We start from the raw sequence: 17,823 nt of genomic DNA on the forward strand, positions 1-17,823 counted from the left end.
TTATGAAGAATAAACCAGACAAAAGACACCTTGCAGAACTGGGCTGAATTTCATGCACATAGCTCAAACTTTCAGGACATATTAGTTCTTCCATACTAACATTAACATGCACCAACCACAGCTTACAAGCAAAGGGAATTTTATTTGAAAAATCTCTCTAAAACAAGATACACTGATGACCGTACATAATACACTTCAAAGTAGAATATTGAACCCCAAATAACAGCTACCATGCAGCAACTACGGAACACATGGTTGTGGGTAGTGAGGAATGGGAACCAGGTACAAATCTCTTTGTCTTCTAACAGTAACACCAAAGGCCACATTCATGTCTAGATCCTCATTTTTAAGGCCATTAGGGAGTTTCCAATCAAAATGGTACAGTAATTGAGCAAGGACAAGCTCAACAACAGCCATACCGTATGACATGCCAGGTCATATCGGGAATATATTCGAAGTTAGTTCCTTTATAGTCGACTGAGCTATCGATGAATCTCTCTGGGTTGAACTTGTAGGCTTCATTCCAGTGGTTGGTATCTCTTACAATTGCCCAAGCATTGACAATCACTTTGGTCTTGGCTGGTATCTCATATCCGTTAATCTCACATCTTTCAGTATTTGTCTTGGAAGTAACAAAGGTAGAGGAGGGTGTAATCTTAGAGTTTCCTTGATAACTAACTACAAGTATTTCAATTCATGGAGATATGATTCATTGACATCCCCTGTTCCATCATAGACTCGCCCCACCACAGCTTGTGCTTTTTCCAGGACTCTAGGATTTTTCATCATTTCCGACATTGCCCATTCTTCCGTAGTTGAAGATGTCTCAGTTCCAGCTCCAATTATGTCCTGATAAGCAGTTCTTCTTGGTTAAATTACAAAACATCTGTGTACAACATTCAAGCAACTGAAGAAAGCCGGGTCTTATATTTGAAAACTAAATAGAGGAACTTCCCAATGAACTCAAGCTTCAAGTTCTTTGATAGTTGAGCATTTCAAATTTATAGGACTTTTAAACACACAAGATACTACTGAGTACTTACCAGGATAACAGTTTTGATGTTGTCAGTTGTCAAGGGAAATTCAAGGCCTCCATGATCCTGGAGATGCAAGAGAACATGAACTAGATCATCTGTTACATCATCACTGTTCTTCGGATTTGCATTACTAGCTGTTAGGTATGGCTCGTTGTGGGGTTACAAATTATGTGGGTTGGGGGTGCGGGGCGTAGCCCCCCCGGTACGGTACATGGTTGATTTTGTAATTATGTACCAGGGTTTTCTATTATAAATAGAGATGTAACCTAGACCTAAAATATCATTGAATAAAATTCTAGCGCCGCCTAGGCACCGAGGACGTAAGCACATTGCCGAACCTCGTAAAATTCTCGTGTTCTTTCGTTTTCTTTACCCGTTTTCGTCAACAATTGGTATCAGATGTCAGGAGCAAAATTCGAAGTCGCGAAATTCGATGGTCAAGGTAACTTCGGATTATGGCAAACGAGGGTAAAGGATCTATTGGCGCAGCAAGGGATCTTGAAGGCTTTGCGACCTACAAAGCCGGCGTCGATGGATGAGAAGATTGGGAAGAATTGCAGCAGCGAGCGGCAGGAACCATACGATTATGCTTGGCGGACGAGGTCATGTATCACGTCATGCATCTATCGTCTCCAGACGAAATTTGGAGGAAGTTGGAAAGTCAGTTTATGTCCAAATCCTTAACGACAAAACTGTATCTGAAGCAGCGGCTGTATGGGCTGAAGATGCAGGACGATCACGATTTGGCGCAACACGTGAATGTCTTCAATCAAATCGTTTCTGATCTGGCTCGGCTTGATGTGAAAATTGAGGATGAAGACAGAGCGATGATTCTGTTGTGTTCGTTGCCTTCCTCTTACAAACACATGGTGACTACTCTTACATATGGGAAAGAGACTATCAACGTTGAGGAGATTACTGCAGCCTTGTTGGCTCACAACCAGCGGAAGCAGAATGCAGGGGAAAGCTCTCAAGCCGATAGCTTATATGTCAAGGGTAATCGAGATCGTGGACGGAAGCCAGAGAAGGCAGGGTCCGTGAAGCGGAATTCCAGATCCAAATCCAGGGATAAGAAGACGATTCACTGTTACAAGTGCAAGGAGGCGGGACATATGAAGCGAGACTGTCCGAAGTTGAAAAAGCAGACGGATGAGAAGCGTGATGGCTCATCCAAGTCTGTGAACGTGGTCGAGGATGATACTTCTGATTGCAGTGAGGGTGATATGCTTTCTATTTCAACGACACAATTGACGGATGCTTGGATTCTTGATTCTGGATGTTCTTATCACATCACACCAAATAGGGAATGGTTTTCGACATACAGGCGTTAATTCTGGTTCGGTTTATTTGGGTGATGATCGATGTTGCAATATTGTTGGTATTGGTGATGTCAGAATTAAGATGCACGATGGCTCCGTTCGGACGTTGAGTGGTGTTCGACATATCCCAGACTTGAAGAAGAATTTGATTTCCTTGGGCACTTTGCACAAGAATGGTTTTATCCCTAAGGCTGACGAGGATAGGGAAACCATTCGGATTGTTAAAGGAGCATTGACTGTGATGAAAGGCAAGATGACTGCAGGGAATATCTACAGATTGTTAGGGAGTACCGTTGCAGGTGGAGTTCACTCTGTTGAGTCCTGTGATGATACGACAAAATTGTGGCATATGCGCCTTGCTCATCATAGTGAACGTGGTATGGCAGAATTACACAAGAGAAACTTGTTGCATGGTGTCAAAAGCTGTAAGCTCGATTTTTGCAAGTATTGTGTTCTTGGTAAACAGACTAAAGTCCGTTTCAAGACTGCGAAGCACACAACTCAAGGGATTCTTGATTATGTGCATTCTGATGTATGGGGGCCTTCCACGACATCGTCTTTGGGTGGATCTAGGTACTATGTTACTTTTATTGATGATTTTTCACGGAAAGTTTGGGTGTATTTTTTGAAATAGAAATCTGAAGTTTTTGAGAAGTTCAAGCTGTGGAAAGCTGAGGTAGAAAACCAAACAGGACGAAAATCAAGTGTTTGCGGTCTGACAATGGTACGGAGTACACAGATTCACAGTTCCTACAATTCTGTAAGGAGCATGGGATTCAGAGGCATTTTACAGTGCGCAAGACACCACAACAGAATGGTGTTGCGGAACGAATGAACAGGTCGTTGAATGAAAGAGCCAGATGTTTGCGGTTGAATGCGGGGCTTCCCAAACACTTATGGGCTGAGGCTGTTAATATGGCATGTTACCTTATCAACAGATCGCCAATGGCATCGCTGGCTGGGAAAGTTGCAGAAGAGGTATGGACTGGTCATGATGTTAGTTTTGATAACTTACGGATTTTTGGTTGTCCTGCTTATGTGCATGTACCTGCTGATGAGAGATCCAAACTTGATGCAAAATCGAAGGAGTGCATTTTTCTGGGTTACAAGAAAGGTGTCAAAGGATTCAAGTTCTGGGATCCAGTTGCGAAGAAAGTTGTGATTAGTAGAGATGTCGTTTTTGATGAACAGTCTATGTTGCAGCAGAAGCAAGACACGACAGTGGTAGATTTTGAGCAGTTTCCAGTTGAGAAACCAGAAACTTCTCAACCGACTTCTGGTGGTTCCACTACGGATGATTTGCAGGATTATAGTCTCGCCAGAGACAGGGTGAGACGACAATATAAAGCCTCCGAACAGATTGGGTTTTGAAGACTTGGTATCTTTTGCACTTACTGTTAGCAGTGATGATCCAGTTACTTTTCATGATGCCGTTACTAGTCAGGAAAACGACAAGTGGATGGCAGCCATGGTTGAGGAGATGGAGTCTTGAATCACAATCGCACATGGGAGTTAGTTCCCCTTCCTGAGGGTAAGAAGTCGATTGGTTGCAAATGAGTGTATAAGAAGAAACCAGCAGTAACAGAAAAAGAGGGGGAGAAGTTCAAGGCTCGTTTGGTAGCGAAGGGTTTTTCACAGCAGAAAGGAGTTGATTATGATGAAATCTTTTCTCCTGTGGTCAGGCACACTTCAATCCGAGCAGTACTTGCATTGGTGGCTAGTTGGGATTTGCATTTAGAGCAGATGGATGTTAAAACTGCTTTTTGCATGGTGATTTAGAGGAGCAGATCTACATGCGGCAACCTGAAGGTTTCACTCAACCTGGAAACGAGCATTTAGTTTACAGATTGAAGAAATCTTTGTACGGGTTAAAACAGTCTCCGAGACAGTGGTATAAACGGTTTGACTCCTATATGATCAAGATTGGCTACAACCGATGTGAGTATGATTGTTGTGTCTATGTTAAGAGCCTTGATGATGGTTCTTTTATTTTTCTATTACTGTATGTTGATGATATGTTGATTGCTGCGAAGAACATGGATGATGTTATCGGTTTGAAAACTTTATTGAGTCAGGAATTTGATATGAAAGATTTAGGTGCTGCAAAGAAAATTCTTGGAATGAAAATTTGCAGGGACAGAGACTCAAGGAAACTGCGGCTATCTCAACGGGGTTATGTTGAGAAAATGCTAGAAAGGTTTGCGATGAGCAGCGCGAAACCAGTTAGCACTCCATTGGCGAATCACTTTAAGCTCTCATCAGAACAGTGCCCTAAGACAGATAAGGAAGCTGAAAATATGGCAAAGGTTCCGTATTCTAATGCTGTTGGCTGCTTGATGTATGCGATGGTATGTACTCGTCCTGATTTAGCTCATGCTGTTAGTCAAGTTTGTAAGTACATGTCTAAACCTGGTAAGCAACATTGGGATGCAGTCAAGTGGATCTTTCGGTACTTAAAGGGTACTGTGGGACATGGAATTGTTTTTGGGAGTCAGCGGGATAATCCTTTGGTTGTAGGATATGTGGATTCAGATTATGCAGGTGACTTGGATAATAGAAGATCTACGACAGGGTATGTGTTTACTCTTGGTGGAGGGCCTATTTGCTGGAAGTCTACTGTTCAATCTGTCGTGGCACTATCTACACTGAAGCTGAATACATGGCAGCGGCTGAAGCTGCAAAAGAAGTTTTATGGCTTACTGGTTTAGTGAAGGAGTTGGGTGTTCAACAAGGTGGAGTTCAGTTGCTTTGTGATAATCAAAATGCTATTCACTTGGCTAAGAATTAGGTGCATCGTGCTAGAACTAAACATATTGATGTTGGTTGCATCTGGAGAGGTTTTGTTTCAGAAGGTACATACTGATGAGAATGCCGCTGATATGTTCACCAAGCCAGTTACGACAGACAAGTTCAAGCATTGCTTGGACTTGTTGAATGTTTGAGTTGTTAAAGAAGCAAGGTAACCCAACCTACATTGAAGTTTCCAAGGGGCAGGATATTCGCCAAGGTGGAGATTTGTTAGGTATGGCTCGTTGTGGGGTTACAAAATATGTGGGTTGGGGGTGCGGGGGTGTAGCCCCCGCGGTACGGTACAGGGTTGATTTTGTAATTATGTACCAGGGTTTTCTATTATAAATAGAGATGTAACCTAGACCTAAAATATCATTGAATAAAATTCTAGCGCCGCCTAGGCACCGAGGACGTAAGCACATTGCCGAACCTCGTAAAATTCTCGTGTTCTTTCGTTTTCTTTACCCGTTTTCGTCAACACTAGCTTTATGTTCTTCGACAATGCTTTCAAGCATCACGTCTAAGTCATGGTGCACCCTCTCAAGTTTGGTTCTCATCCCACTGATCACAGAAAGCAATTTGAAGGAAGGAAACAGATCGGCAATACTAAAACCAGCTGTAAGTTCGACTAGTTTCCTCAGAATTGAAAGGAATGTTTCATGTTGCTTGCATCTTCCGCCAATAACAGTCCTTAAAGTGATGTTATATGATAAGTTGTTTAACAGTTCTCCCAGGTTGATTTCCAATCCTGTACTAGAAAAGATGGATCTAACCAAATTTGATACCCGCTCTTCTCTAATTGACCGGAACGATTGTACACATTTCATACTAAGCAGCTCCAACGTGCAAACTTTTCGAAGCTGCCTCCAATAACCTCCGTATGGCCCAAAAACAATATCTGGAAAATTATAAAATACTTCTTCTTCAGCAAGGAGATACGGCCTGTTAGCAAAATTGATATCATGCGTTTTCAACACTTGTTTAGCAGCCTCTGGAGAAGAAACAACAACGTGTGATAATTCAGCAAGTTGAAGGTGCATCACGGAACCATTCCTTTTGGCTAGTTCTGTCAAGCAGTGATGGGGAAGAGAGAAAAGTAAATGGTGCAAGTGATCTATAATAGGTAATTTCCATGGTGCAGGAGGTAGGTTTTGTGATGAGCCCTTCATTTTGGATCTCATCCGCAGCTTAAACACCATGAAAATGAACACAAGGAAGGCGAAAGACAATGGGAGAAACTTGACTTGGCTATCTTTATCCATTGTAGGACTAGTGGAGAAAGGGTTGGTGAAATGGCGTTTCTTCTGAATTTATGCGGCATGCGTAATCTTGCCACCAGCCAGTGTGTGAAGACTGATTTTTGGGCATTATTTCTTTCATCAAATTGTATGGATGCTTACGAGGACATGAATAAATAAACTTTTTTAGTGGCTATAACATAATATCGGAACGAGGAACATAAATGGAGTAAAACAATAGGCTTTGCCAATGTTAGAACTTGGAATGCATCGAGATTGAGGAAGATGAAAACTATTGTCCAATAACCATAGAGATTCCTTTTCGTTTTATTCAATATCTTTCCACATGCTTCAATTAATAAAACTTGATTTAAATATTTAGAGAAGAGATTTATTTATAATCAATCATGTACTTAATCTCTTCCAGCCAACATACTTTAACTCTCTTATGTTTAGAAGGAAAAAAAACCAAAAAGAACACTAGAATCTGATCTTGGCTAGAGATAAGTTTTTAATACCCATTTGAGAAAAAGTGCATAGATAACGCTACACGGAGTATTTAATTCCTAAACTAACGTGTTCATTCGATTAATTTTTAAAATGGGGTATTTTCTACAATAGATTTTGGATCTCTCGACGTCTTCAGGGTTGAACCAGATTTTTTTGGGTCTTGCTTGGGATCTCCCGGCGTCTTGTTTGGGATTTCCAGCGTCTTGAGGGTGTTGGATTATTTATGGGGATCTCTATGCGTCTTTAAGTGAAATCAAGAAAAAAATTTGGCTTTTTTACACAAATATCACCTTAACATAAAATAATTAAATGTTAGGCATTGTTTAAGAATATTTTACGGATCTAGCAAAATTTTAAGAATACCATTTTAAATAATATGAAAAGTTTTGATATTTTATAAATTTATTTAATTATAAAATATTTTAAAAAATATTATTTTAAAATATAACACAAGACATACACATCTTTTAGGATGGACTTATAAACTTCGATCTTACAAAGTACGAGATTCATGATAAAAGACACTTTCCTTTTCATTAAATTTGTATAAAATACACTTCTCGATATATTATATGTAAATATATGTTAACTATTTTTTATTTAATTTTAATTTAAGTTGTATATAATTTTGAGATATTTTTTCTTTTTTCCTAGATACCTATAAAATAATAGCACGACAATTACGATTTAATGATTTATAAATATTAAATTAAATTAAAATTTAATATTAAGTTGTACAAAACTAAAAATTTATATATTTTATCATACATTATACTAAAGTTCCGATATATTTTTGACCGATACTTTTTGGTGTTAAAATATTATTGTAAAAAGAAGAGAGAATGGGCTACAATGGAAACATCATTAAGTGGTGTACCACTGATATTTTAGGTGAATTATATATTGAGTAAACTTATATAAACCATGAAGATACTGAGAGATCTTAAATCTACTGTAAAAAAACATCCCATTTGAGAAATTAATCGAATGAGCATGTTAATTTAAAAATTAAACACTCCCTGTAACGTTATCCGGACACTTTTGCCAATTCATATAGATATGAAAAGAAAAATAGTATGCAGTTTGGCCATGTAGCAGAGTTGATAGATTAAGAATTGAAAGATAATAATTCATTTGGACAAAATAATAGAAAAAGGAATTAAAAAATCACAAGATGCCTAACCATCCTTTTAGATGTTCTCCCTTTGCTTAAATTACATCCAAAGCACACCTACTCCACTGGTCGATTCCCAGAAAATATGTGGTTTACAGGCTTTTATTTTCTTTTGATTACGTTTTACAGATTATACAAGCTAAACACATTTAAGGCATAAAACTATAGGTTGCCGATGGGGGAACAGTATCAATAGACGAAAATTAGAGAGGCTCTTGCTTCTGGGTGTTCAGAGAAGAATAAGGTGTTGGGACCAAGAACAGGTCGTTTTTTCTTCTAACAACAGCACCGAAAACCTCATCCATGTCAAGATCTTCTGGCTTTCTTCCCTCAGAAAGTTTCCAATCAAAATGATAGAGCAACTGTGCAAGAGGTAACTCCACATTTGCAATACCATACAACATGCCAGGACACATCCTTCTTCCAGCACCAAATGGGATCAGTTCAAAATTAGCCCCTTTATAGTCAACTGAACTGTTGATAAATCTCTCTGGATAAAATCTCTCGGCTTCATTCCAACACTCAAAGTTCCTTCCGATCGCCCATGCATTAACAATGACTCTGGACTTCACCGGTATATCGTATCCTTTTATTTTACATCCCAGTGAGCACTCTCTTGGAAGTAGCAATGGAAGAGGAGGGTGCAATCTCAATGTTTCACTGATGACAAGTTTCAAGTAGTCCAATTCATGTAGCCCTTCACTATCAACATTCCCCTTCCTATCGAAAACTTGTCTCACCTCTGCTTGAGCCTTCTGCATAACTTTGGGTTTTTCAGCATTTCTGACATTGCCCATTCTAGTGTTGTGAATGATGTATCACTCCCAGCAATGAAAAGATCCTGAATTTGTATATGGACTATGAACAATCAGTAATTAAATCGGATTTTGCAGTGGAACATATAAAAGGTATATGACAAATGGACTTACTAACCAATACTACCTGCTTTGATGTTGTCGGTTGTTAAAGGAAATTCAAGGTCTCCATTCTCCTGAAGGTTCAAAAGAACATCTACAAGATCATCTGATTCACCTTCGATTCCCTTGCTAGCTTTATGTTCATTAATGACATTTTCAAAAATCTCATCTAGTTTTCGATGCAGGCTCTCGAGTTTAGGCCTCAATCCAGTGAGGTGCTCAAGAAACTTTACCGAAGGGAACAGATCTGCAACATTGAAACCTCCACCGATACGTATAACATCCCTGAAAAGTAATGTGAATTCCTCTTTGTCTTTGCATCTCCCACCAAAGGCAGTCCTCGAAACGATTTCGAAAGTGAGCAAATATAGCATCTTACTAAGATTGACCGGTGATCCTACTTTAGAAGAAATTGTCCTAACCAGCTTTGACACCTCTTCTTCCCTAATCGGAGTGAACGACTGCACACGTTTTAGACTTAACAATTCCTGCACACAAATTTTTCGCAGCTGCCTCCAATAGTCTCCATACGGTGCAAATGCAATATCTGTTGCATTATAACTTAAAATAGTTGTGGAAAGTAGAGAAGGCCTACCTGCGAAAATGATGTCATGGGTTCTCATCACTTCTGCAGCAGTTTGTGGGCAAGAAACTACGATGTTCGAAAGTTCTCCGAGCTGAAGATGCATCAAGGAGCCATATTTCTTGGCCATGTCTCTTAACTTTTGGTGGGGTAGAGGGCCAACAAGAAGGTGCAAGCTCCCTATGAAAGACAACTTCCATGGCCCTGGCGGTGGATTTGGTGTCAAGTTGTTGGATCTGAACCTCTTCCCTTGTTTCACCAGCATGAACAAAAAGACAATGAAGGTAAAGAGTGATGGAAAGGAGAAGAATTGATTCTCCATGAATGTAGAATCTTGAAGCGAGACTTGTTGCCTTTGTTACCAAGTTTCAGTTCCATACACTTTTTAAGAACTTTAGGGTAGGCGGTTTGTTTTCTAGTTCAAGGGCATCTTTAGTTTAAGCCAAAATAGTTGTGAAAACTCTTTGGGATCAAATTAGTGTCGGTTCAGGCCATTTCCAAAAGGTTTGAGATGCCTTAGTCCTAATACTTGGGATTGTCTCAGGAAAGGCGGGTTAATATACGGCTAATATACAGCATTACCGGATACATTAAAATGTATTTAATAAATTCGGTTTAGCGGTACCTATTATGTTGACAACTAATAATGTTTTAGGTAGAAAATATGAAAAACTATTAAAAAATTTGGTAACCGGTAAACTTTGGTTATCGGTAAGTATCTATCCTTTTTATAAAAGTGTCCATACGTTTAACATATCAAGTAAATTTTACCGGTTTTGTCATAATGAATCTGGTTTTGTCATATTTTTACCTGTTATATTGTAAATTATCTATCCTTTTTATAAAAGTGTCCATACTTATTTCACTGTGAAAATATATTTATTATTATCTTTAGTTAATATTGTTAAATTTAAAATCTAAATAATATTTTATAAAATATCAAAACAATCAAATAATTTTTTGTGTAAATGAAATTATTAAATTAATATTGTAGGTGGAAAACATGAAACACTATTAAAAAAATTGAAACATAAATTACATAACTTTCAAAAAAGTATATATCATTTTTATAAAAGTGTCCATACTTATTTCACTGTTGAAAACATATTTATTATTATATTTGGTTAATATTGTTAAATTTAAATTCTAAATAATATTTTATAAAATATCAAAACAATCAAATAAAATTTCGTGTAAATTAAATTATTAAATTAATATTGTAGGTGGAAAACATGAAACACTATTAAATAAATTGAAACATAAATTACATAACTTTTAAAGCAGTTTTAAATCCTAAAAAGTGTTGATACTTTTAAAAAATATATCGATCCAAAACGATATACCAGGTAAAAATATGATAAAACCGGTAACAAAATGATAAACCGGTAAATTTAAAAGTGTCGATACGTTATATAAGGATCGACACTTTGTGAATTTAAAAGAGAAGCAGTTATAGCGCCTATAATGTGTCGATACTTTAAAAAAATATATCGATCCACAACGATATAACAGGTAAAAATATGATAAAACCGGTAACAAAATGATAAAACCGGTAAAATGATACCGGATATATTTAAAGTGTCGATACTTTCGTAAGTACGTGTAATAAATTATCGACACTTTCAAAGAAATAGGTAATTATCCTTTCGAAAGTATCGACACCTGACATAAAAGTATCGACACTTTTGTATTTGTATCGATTAAATATAAATAACATATCCGATGAAAATATAAATGCCATAGCTAAATATCCTCTGAAAAAATATAGAACGGACGAGTTTTTGAAATCGAAGAGTAATTGTTGCACCTCATTAGTTTGATAATTGAAATTATTGTTAGTAAAATTGCACCTCATTAGTTTGATAATTGAAATTATTTATGTATGTCCTCAGAAAAAGGCGGAAACATACGAGAGTATTTGGAAAATTTGTTGAAGGCCTCTAATGTTCCGGACTTCGTTAGAAACAACCCTTTTTCATCGGATTAATTTTGTTTGTCGGTACATTATTTGAACATTCTTGTGTATTTATATTTTGGTGTGATTATATTGTGTGTATATTTTCATTAATTATTCCATATTTGCTTCTATGTGGAAAACATTAATTTAAGGTTATCTTTTGAGTGAGTTTTAAGATATTAATTTAGTAATTATAGGCGTCTAATGATTAATTTTTTACGTTACGGTATATATTATTATTAAATTAAAAATTCTTAATATTATTTTATAAAATATCAAAACAATCAACTAATTTTTTGTGCAAATGAAATTATTAAATTAATATTGTAGGTAGAAAACATGAAACATACTTAAAAAATATTGAAACATAAATTACATATCTTTAAAAAAAGTATCGATCCTTTTTATAAAAAGTATGGACACTTTCAACATATTATAATAAAATAGGTAAATTTGCAATATAACCGGTATAAATATACCGGTCTTATGCGCGAATAGGTCTACAACCTATATCGGCACTTTTTAATATTGTGTCGGTACTTTATGTCCATATTGGAAGAAAAATGTGTCGATACGATTTAAAAAAGTGTCGACATTTTACACATCGGAACCCATAATTATAATGTAATAGATAATTTTGTAATATAACCGGTATAAATATACCGGTTTTATGAGCGAATAGGTCTACAACCTATATCGACACTTTTTAATATTGTGTCGGTACTTTATGTCCATATTGGAAGAAAAATGTGTCGATACGATTTAAAAAAGTGTCGACATTTTACACATCGGAACCCATAATTATAATGTAATAGATAATTTTGTAATATAACCGGTATAAATATACCGGTTTTATGAGCGAATAGGTCTACAACCTATATCGACACTTTATAATATTGTGTCGGTACTTTATGTCCAGATTGGAATAAAAATGTGTCGATACCATTTAAAAAAGTGTCGGTAATTTGAAGTAACGCGGTTTTTCTTCCTTCATTCAAAATATTTATATGTACATACAATAGGAGTCATGTTGATACTTGCGATATATTATATGGAGATCGTTGTCATTCCATTCCGTCTTCGAAAAAATCAGTTGATGTAGGCTGTGTGCTTGTACTCAAACTAAGCTTGACTTGAGGACATGTTAGTTTGTTATGCCCCTCACCGTTGCAGTACCCACATCTGTCAGATTCATCAACATTATGTACTTCATGGCATTCCTCGGTTGGCTTAACATTATCTACATCAGTATTATCCATGGCAAAAATTTTGTTGTGCAAGTTCAGTGCTTCAGGAGTTGATGGATATGTAAACAAAGGTTCATTTTGAACATGTTTCTGTCGTGCTGCTTTCAATAGGATGTGGCATTGGTAGTGGTAGTTAAAGGGTGGGTACAACATTAAATTCGCAGTACATATTTAGGTATGTACAATAACTACAAGTATATTATCATTAAATTTAGGTATGTACAATAACTACATATTTAGGTATGTTTGTTAACTACATATTTAGGTATATACATCTTTTGAGTGAGTTTTAAGATATTAATTTAGTAATTATAGGCGTCTAATGATTTATTTTTTACGTTACGGTATATATTATTATTAAATTAAAAATTCTAAATAATATTTTATAAAATATCAAAACAATCAAATAATTTTTTGTGCAAATGAAATTATTAAATCAATATTGTAGGTGGAAAACATGAAACACTGTTAAAAAATTGAAACATAAATTACATAACTTTTAAAAAAGTATCGATCCTTTTTATAAAAAGTATGGACACTTTCAATATAATAGGTAAACATATGATGTAATAGGTAGCCCTTATATAATGTAATAGGTATCGTTTATATAATGTAATAGGTAGTGGTTATATTGTAAAGTGTCTATCCTTTTTATAAAAGTGTCCATACTTTTTCACTGTGGAAAACATTAATTTAAGGTTATGTTTTGAGTGAGTTTTAAGATATTAATTTAGTAATTATATGCGTCTAATGATTTATTTCTTACGTTACGATATATATTATTATTAAATTAAAAATTCTAAATATTATTTTATAAAATATCAAAACAATCAAATAATTTTTTGTGCAAATGAAATTATTAAATCAAATAATTCAAATTGAAATTTAAACAACAAATCAATTAAACATTGTTGTGGGTACATTAATTGAACATTGTTATGGGTACATTATTTGGAAAAATAATATTCCGGACTTTGTTAGAAATAACTCTTTTTCATTGGATTAATTTCGTTGAGATGGGTTATGTATAACAAAACAATCTATCTCGCATGTGAGTACTTTATTCCAACCATGTGACAACTCCATCAACTCACAACTCAGCTTTGAACTCAATCAATATTGTCTTTTAGCTTGATGGTTCATAAAGCATGTTACTTGAACAGTATGAATCAATTATGCAATTTTCATGTTCAATTTAACACTGCATTTCAAATTCATTTCATATGTAATTGGAGTTTGAATTTAAATTTCAATTTGAGTTTGAATTTCAATATATATTTCGGCTCCACTATAAATATTAGCCCAAGCCAATATGCATGTTATCATTGATTATTCCTAATTTCCATTGTTTTTTCCAACGTATAAACGCGAGGGAAATCCCGACCATTTTATTTTTTGGTCAACTTTAAAGCGTCAGAAACGTTTCGGGCGTATGATCTGGGTGGTATACAAGAAATGTAACAAATAGCAACTAAAATCATAAGTTGAGTACCACCCAAATCATAAGTCTGAAATACTTCCGATGCTCATCAAAATCCAAAGCTCATATGGTGCCAAGCAAAAGGAAATCAAAATCCAAATCTCATATGATGCCAAGCAAAGGAAATCAAAATCTACAACTTGAGTTTGAACATTGATATGATATGTTCAGTTGTTATCATGTTGGGATTTTCTCGTTTTTGATTGCTTGGATAGTTGTTCTCTTGCTTCTTCAAGTGTTCTTAAGGTTATCCTTTGAGTGAGTTTTAAGATATTAATTTAGTAATTATAGGCGTCTAATGATTTATTTTTACGTTACGATATATATTATTATTAAATTAAAAATTCTAAATAATATTTATAAAATATAAAACAATCAAATAATTTTTTGTGCAAATTAAATTATTAAATCAATATTGTAGGTGGAAAACATGAAACACTGTTAAAAAAATTGAAACATAAATTACATAAGTTTTAAAAAAAGTATCGATCCTTTTTATAAAAAGTATGGACACTTTCAATATAATAGGTAAACATATGATGTAATAGGTAGCCCTTATATAATGTAATAGGTATCGTTTATATAATGTAATAGGTAGTGGTTATATTGTAAAGTGTCTATCCTTTTTATAAAAGTGTCCATACTTTTTTCACTGTGGAAAACATTAATTTAAGGTTATGTTTTGAGTGAGTTTTAAGATATTAATTTAGTAATTATAGGCGTATAATGATTTATTTTTTACGTTACGATATATTATTATTAAATTAAAAATTCTAAATATTATTTTATAAAATATCAAAACAATCAAATAATTTTTTGTGCAAATGAAATTATTAAATTAATATTGTAGGTGGAAAACATGAAACACTGTTAAAGTATCGATCCTTTTTATAAAAAGTATGGACACTTTCAATATAATATAATGTAATAGGTAAATTTGCAATGCTATCGGTATAAATATACCGGTTTACTTATAAAATAGGTAAATATAAGCGCTACCTATTACATTATATAAGCGCTACCTAGTATGTTATTGTACTTTATAATATTTCCGGTTAAATAATATAACATAACCTGTCTAAATTTTAACCGATCACTTGTTTAACCGGTCGCGCCTTATATTAGCCGTTTTTTAGACGCCGCACCGCATAATTACCCCTAATACTTTGTACTTTTTTTTTTGAGGATTTAATACTTTGTACTTGTATGATCACATGGGGGAGCATATATCAAGATAAAAAACGTGAATGCCAAATTATCTTACTATCATCTCACTGGCACAAGATTCAAGAATTCGTGATATAATATGCCTTGTCTCTTTTCTTTTACTACTTTTCACAATTACAGTCTGTTGAACCTTGCCAATTCTTCTATAGTTGCATAGTCTCACAACCTCGATCTCGGTACTTCTAAACAGCCCTTCCCTTGAAATCATAGCAGACTTTTTACTGGTATTTCACATTCAAATTTAAAGAGGAACAATGACAACATTTCAACTCAAACAAAGAAGTGCCCTTTCAGCTGAATAACATTACACTTATTTAATCTTTTTAGCATGCTACAACCCTGGTACAATTTAAAGAGATCATTTGTGATTTATTCCTATCTATTGAACACGTGGTGGTGGGTGGTACGGAATTGGAATCAGATGCAGGTCTCTTTTCCTTCTAAAAGTAAGACAAAGACCTCAGCCATATCCAAATCCTCGTTTTTCATTGCAGTAGGGAGTTTCCAATCAAAATAATAATCCTTCTTCCTGCACCAAATGGGATCAGTTCAAAATTAGCCCCTTCATAGTCAACGGAACTGTTGACAAATCTCTCTGGATAAAATCTCTCGGTTTCTTTCCAATACTCAGAGTTCCTTCCGGTCGCCCTTGCATTAACGATGATTGGACTTCACCTGTATATCATATCCATTGACTTTGCATCCCTGTGAGCACTCTCTTGGAAGTAACAATGGGAGAGGAGGGTGCAATCTTAATGTTTCACTGATGACAAGTTTCAAGTAGTCCAATTCATGTAGCCCTTCACTATCAACATTCCCCTTTCTATTGAAAACTTGCCTCACCTCTGCTTGAGCCTTCTGCATAACTCTCGGATTTTACAGCATTTCTGACATTGCCCATTCTAGTGTTGTGAATGACGTATCACTCCCAGCAATGAAACTATCCTGAAGTTGTATCAACTATGAACTCTCAGTTATTAAATCTGATTTTGCAGTGCAACATGTAAAAGGTATATGACAAATAGATTTACTAACCAAGATCAGTCCTTTGATGTTGTAAGTTGTAAAAGAAAATTGGAGGTCTCCATTCTCCTGAAGGTTCAAAAGAACATCTAGTAGATCATCTGTTTCACCCTCAATTCCCTTGCAAGCTTTATGTTCATTGATGACACTTCCGAAAATCTTGTCTAGTTTTCGGTGCAGTCTCTCTAGTTTAGGCCTCAATCCAGTGAGGTACTAAAGAAATTTGACTGAAGGGAACAAATCTGCAACATTGAGGCCTGCACTGAAACGTGTAGCTTCCCTGAAAACTAATTTGAATTCCTGAGTCTTTGCACTTCCCACCAAAAGCAGTCCTCAAAACAATTTTGAATGTGAGCAAATATAGCATCTCACTAAGGTTGACCGGTGATCCTACTTCAGAAGAAATTGTTCTAACCAGCTTTGGTACCTCTTCTTCCCTAATCGGTCTGAACGACTGCACTCACTTTACACTTAACAGCTCCAACACACATTTTTGTGAGCTGTCTCTAATAGTCACCGTAGGGTGCAAAGGCAATGTCTGATGCATTACAAGTTACAATAGTAGAAGAAAGTAGAGAAGGCCTACTGGCGAAAATGATGTCATGGGTTCTCATCACTTCTGCAGCAGTTTGCGGGCAAGAAACTACGATATTCGAAACTTGTTCAAGCTGAAGATGCATCAAGGAGCCATATTTCTTGGCCATATCTCTTAATGTTTGACGGGGAAGATAGCCAGCATGGAGGTGTAAGCTCCCTATGACAGGCAACTTCCATGGATCTGGAGGTAGATTCTGTGACGAGTTCTCGGTTATGAATCGCTTCCCAAGTTTCACCAGCATCAACAAAAAGATAACCAAGGGGACGAGTATTGGAAAGGAGAAGAATTGGTGCTCCATGAATGTAGAATATTGAAGAGACTTATCGCTTCTGTTAATTACTAAGGTTATATTTTCAGGTTCGATGACATCTTTAGTTTCAACCAAAATAGTTGTAAAAACTCTTTGGGATCGAATCGATGCCCCATGTGTCTCGAAATTGATTATTATTTTTTTATTTCCTCGTCTGTTGGTTGAGGCCTAAAATATAACTCAATGATTGAGCAATGAGCCAAAGAAAGTAAGAAACTACCATCCCTCAAGAAGAAAAAGTAGGTTTTTATATCAATAGGTCTGCCCAAATCCGATTCGAAAATCAAATCTTTCTATCTGTATCTAATCCGACTCAAGGTTTAAGAGGACCTCATCTGATTCAAAGCCCGACTCGAATTCTTAGGTTGAAATCTGCACCATATGTAAAAAGAGAGATTATTTCAACTATCCCT

At 35.7% G+C, this 17,823-nt stretch overlaps 1 protein-coding gene and 3 pseudogenes across 1 annotated transcript in view; 1 reads left to right on the forward strand and 3 right to left on the reverse strand.

The window, feature by feature from the left end:
- Positions 1 to 17,823, forward strand: part of LOC120126558 (nudix hydrolase 10-like) — a 28,447-nt gene that overhangs the window by 8,081 nt on the left and 2,543 nt on the right. The window lies entirely within an intron of this gene.
- LOC120126494 lies at positions 240 to 6,408 on the reverse strand (annotated as a pseudogene).
- LOC120126561 lies at positions 8,215 to 10,090 on the reverse strand (annotated as a pseudogene).
- LOC120126495 lies at positions 15,859 to 17,401 on the reverse strand (annotated as a pseudogene).

Source organism: Hibiscus syriacus, unplaced genomic scaffold (assembly GCF_006381635.1).
Source record: "Hibiscus syriacus cultivar Baekdansim isolate YM2019G1 unplaced genomic scaffold, ASM638163v2 tig00110458_pilon, whole genome shotgun sequence".
NCBI lineage: Eukaryota > Viridiplantae > Streptophyta > Magnoliopsida > Malvales > Malvaceae > Hibiscus > Hibiscus syriacus.